The sequence below is a fragment of the Rhopalosiphum maidis genome, chromosome 3, assembly GCF_003676215.2.
Source record: "Rhopalosiphum maidis isolate BTI-1 chromosome 3, ASM367621v3, whole genome shotgun sequence".
Lineage (NCBI taxonomy): Eukaryota > Metazoa > Arthropoda > Insecta > Hemiptera > Aphididae > Rhopalosiphum > Rhopalosiphum maidis.
This window is the reverse complement of record NC_040879.1, coordinates 63,188,456-63,193,391: the sequence shown is the minus strand read 5'-3', so window position 1 is coordinate 63,193,391 and position 4,936 is coordinate 63,188,456. Positions and strand designations below refer to the sequence as shown.

The window sequence follows — 4,936 nt, the reverse complement described above, 5'->3', positions numbered from 1 at the left end:
GTGGGTTCATTTTCCGCGTAAAGGTATAGGTTATTGGACAATTACTAAAATTATAGTTTTAAACGGAAACTTAATGTGTTACGTCTTATTTATTACTTATTACAATTTAAAATATATTATACATAGTAATAATATTATAACGTCATAGGTATGCTCATAGGTATACATTTAAAACTAAAATCAATGATAATTAATACATATAATAAAAAGTATATGTAGTTAATAGATAGGTATGAATTATTTTATAGAAGACAAATTAATATAAATATATTTCTTAAAATATTTTATTATAGATATGATACTGTAATTTTTTTTTTTTAACAGTATTGTAACATTGTAATGATTTAGTACGAGAGCAATAATCAACAATATTAATGTGATTAACAAAAATATGATTATGAGAAAAACATATAATTGTGATTAGATTTAATGGTATTCATTTAAATATAAATTAATATAATGATGAAATCTAAAATCAAAAGCATCGCAAAATATATGATCTTAGCTGTTTTGAACAGTTATATTCAAATTCATTAAATGGATTGATGTTACCACTCATCATGACACAAACAATGTGATATTATCTACTTGGTTCACAGGTAAACATATTGCCACGTTAAAAATATTTTGTTGTTTATAGTAATGCATGGAATTTTATTGAAAATATATAAATAATCTAACTGATTATAATATTCAAGAATTCAAGATACCGCTAAAGTAAATCATTCATTACAAATTTCAATATAATACAATTAATTTTGAAATGTCTATTGGCTTACCATTTAACTAAGCCATATTTGAGGAAGTCCGCGGGATTTACCAATATTCACAATGATTTTCGTATATATTATACTATAATATATATGAAAATCATAGTATATATTGTTTACATTTATTTTATTTTATTAACTTTCAATCGGTGAGTGATAGCTCGGAAATTATTTTAGTAATACACAGTTGTATATACATATTATATATTTAATATTCTTTATACATAGACTAAAATTATATCACATTTTGGACCCTCTATTGTCGAAAAAAATATACTAAATACCTCCTTTATCGTAAATACTATATTTATTAAAAAGGCTATGTAAAGTAATTTTTAATAAAAAGTAATTAGTTTTATTTTATAAAAAATTAAATTTTATAATATGTTTAGGAAATAACTGTAAGAAATTTCGATTTTTTATGAAGAACTGTACAAGTTTGTTGAAATCTGCTGTCCACTATGGGATACCATCAACCTAATTTAGAAGCTTTATAGTCAGTCTATTCGTCTACAATTGCAATTAATAAAAGTAAGCACATTCTTTGAAATATTTGTAATTATTTAATTTATATTAAAACTAACTTTTGTTTTATAGGTACTATAGTGGTACTACCTTGAACCTTCTACAGTTTTGGATTAAAGTGAATAAAAAATACGGCATTGGATTCAGCATAAAACAATATATAATATTAAATGTAATTTTTGCTAGGTTATAATGTAACATAAATTATTAGATTAATTAATTAAATTAATTTATTGTTTAATTATTGTATTACTATTAAGTATGTAGTTTATGTCGGCAAACATTTTAGTGTACATTATTAATTTGGCACATGCCACATACCTAATATAGGTTAATTTATTACTAGGTGACATTTTGAAATGTTGAGGCTATTGAATTATTATTAATAAGTTCAATTTTTAAAATACTGTAAAAACGTTTATATCACTCTTATGAATTTAATTCTAGAGATTTAAGTCTTAATTATAAATTATATTACCAATTGTATGAAATTGTGTTCTTTTTTTAGTTCTATTTCATTTTGTTGATATACCTTCTGTTAAACTAATTGTTGATTAATTATTATCACCAAAAATGATTTTATTTGGGAAAAAAATTAAATGATTACAGACATATTATATTACCATCACACAGTGATTGATTCTCATGACTTATCTACATAAAATTATTTGTAAAATTTTAAATCTGTTTATCATAATACGTACTTATCTTTAATTGTAAAATAGATAAAATATTTAAAACTTGTATTATTTTACTTAGTAAAAACTAGTATTATTTTACTTGTTTTGAAGATAATGCATGTTCATTCTGTTTAGCAAAAAATAACATGAGTGTTGTTATTTTTTTCTTATGAAAATTTGATGTTAATTGTATGTTTGAGTCTTTATAATTTTTCTTTAGATTGTTTCCCAGTCAAAGAATTATTTTGTATGATTTTAGAAAATGATCAATGACTTATATGGTACTAGCATGTGATAATTTTTAATTTAATTTAAAAATATATTTGGATATATTATTATCTAACAATAGATTTATATTTTCGATAAACATTATTTTACAAATTGTGTTGGGCATTCAATAAAAAAATATTCTTCTTGAATCTAGATAGTAATTAATCATACTGAATAGTTACTACAATAGTTGTTAATAATGACTTGTAATTTATCTAAAAAAATTTAAATGTAAAATTATTATTTAGTAACTTTATTTTATTGACTATTTTTCCTGGTATTTTGTGCCTAATTGGTAATTAATAATTACTATAGTATATTTATAATATTTAGGATTTTTGGACTTCAATTCAGTATTTTATTTGTTAAACTATTTTTTTTTATTTTTGTCTAATTAAATACGTTTTTAAAAACAATTATGTATTTGCCAATTGAGTTATAAAAGAAATATATTAATAGATATAAGGACCATAGATTAACTTATTAACTTGAGTTAAATTAATATTTATTTAAATTTTTAACTAGCCATTAGATAATTTAATTTACATTTTTGTATGGTATCAAAAATAAATTATTTTTATTGATTAATTATGTCCAATGACAACAAAAATTATATACAAGAATTAAAGTTTTAATTTTCTTTTAGCCTTTTAGGTATCATCATTCATCAATAATCATTTCTTATATTTATCATTTAACGATTTAACAATTTGTATATTAATGTAACTTTAGATTTGAATAAGCATAACTCATTATTTATTAAGTTAATATCAATAAAAATCAATCAAGTTAAAAGTTAAAATTTACCTAACTCCAACTTTTTAACTTATTTGTTTTCAGTTATTAATTATAATTCACTAGCTTTGGGAATTAATTAAGTAGAAAAACTTTGATAAACATTACTATTAACTACTATTAAAACCATTACTTATTATTAACTATTAAGAATTGAACGTTAAGCTTTATAGATAATTATTTTCTTGTATAAGTGAACTTAAAGTAACAAAAGCATTTCCTTAAAATGTATTTTGATTTGTCATCAATGTGAAGAAGCAAACATTTTATAAATTTTTCACAAACTCTATAACACTGTATAAATTAAATATTATGTTTTGTAAAAAAACTGTTCGGTCACTGTTTCTCTATAGAAATGGATGTTATGTATAACAGAACAATAATATCATTGGTGGTCGCTTGCATTTGCTGAAAGACGAGCTACCGATTATTGCAAATATAGATCAGCTGTATCGTCTGATTGATGAGAGAGTGATATTAATTACCTTATTTTAAATAGGGTTTACTTTAAGGGAAGATATGAACAGAGTATCTAATGACTTTTTGCACCTAGTGGCTTTTTAAACATTTATAGCTAATTTTCTAATTGATGTGTTTTTTATTACATTAATGTAAATAAAACTGTATACCTACCTATAAATGATTAATGCATAATATACAATAAACATAGTAATAACTAATAAATAATAAATAATAGATAAATTGATTACATTTTAATAAATACATATTATATTTTGTTGTTTTAATATAATATGTGGTTAAAATTAAGTATCCATATTAACAAGAACGTCATAATCCGCTTATGTTGTCACTGTCTAACGTCTAACACATAACATAAATAATTTTACACTTAGTAAAAGATACTTTACTGTTGTTTTTAATAATAAGTTGATCTGTTATTAAATTTAAAGATCAAAAATTTATTTGGACACCATTTTGGATTAATTTTTTTGTAAAAAAATTAATGTATAACTTACAAAGAGCAATTAAAAAATAATAGTCCATGATATGTAATGACTGAGCTTAAACTTTTAGTGTTCATACCCCTAATAAATGGGTCAATGTCATTCCCGGGTTGAGATTAGTAATCAGTTATACAGGAACTTGCAATTGGAATTTTCACTAAGAGTTGTCTTCTTCTTTAGCTTTTCTCTACCGTTGTTACATGCTTTAAAAATTAACTGATTATACATAGGTATTAACTTATTATATTTAAATTCATGTTAATCTAATTGATGTACATACTATTTTTTCTTTCTCATCTTAATGTATGTGCCAGTTCCCTTTGCTATGAACATTTTATTACTTACCTATATAAACTGAATAGTCTTGTCCAAATATAATATTAACATGTAATAAGTAGGGTTACATACAGTGAATGTAATGCAACTAGTGGTTATTAATAACACTTTACTGTTGTTTTTCTCTACCAGAGTGTGTTATCTTTGTTTATACTACAGATTTGCTATGGTTATTTAAAGAAAGTTCACCCGCTGTTTAGTTAATACATGAGAAATGAACTGTACTAGAGGATGTTAAGGATATGAAGTTGTTTTAAAATATAATTTTAATTTTAATATACACTTACATTGTAAAGTTTTTTGTAATTTTTTGTTGTTGATTATAACTAGCTATTCATATCAAACGAAAAATAAAATATTTTCACACCAAGACACATTTAATATTCTTATATTTTGATAATTGGCATCATTATTTAATTTTAGATAGCGTGTGTATTTAACATATAATTTATTGTTATAATATCTTATATGTGTAATAAATACAAGAATCGTCATAAGGACTCATAACTAACCAGAATAAAGAATGCTTTTAAAGGAAACAGACTCAATATTTATTTTGTATTACGTGTTTAATTAAGTATTTTATCAACATTAT

General features: G+C 22.3%; 1 long non-coding RNA gene across 1 annotated transcript; it reads left to right on the top strand.

The window, feature by feature from the left end:
- The first annotated feature begins 469 nt into the window (after positions 1-469).
- LOC113558921 lies at positions 470-1,705 on the top strand. Its single transcript, XR_003405760.1, has 3 exons — positions 470-599; positions 1,163-1,301; positions 1,368-1,705. It is a non-coding gene; the product is annotated as an uncharacterized LOC113558921 (long non-coding RNA).
- The last annotated feature ends 3,231 nt before the right edge of the window (positions 1,706-4,936 follow it).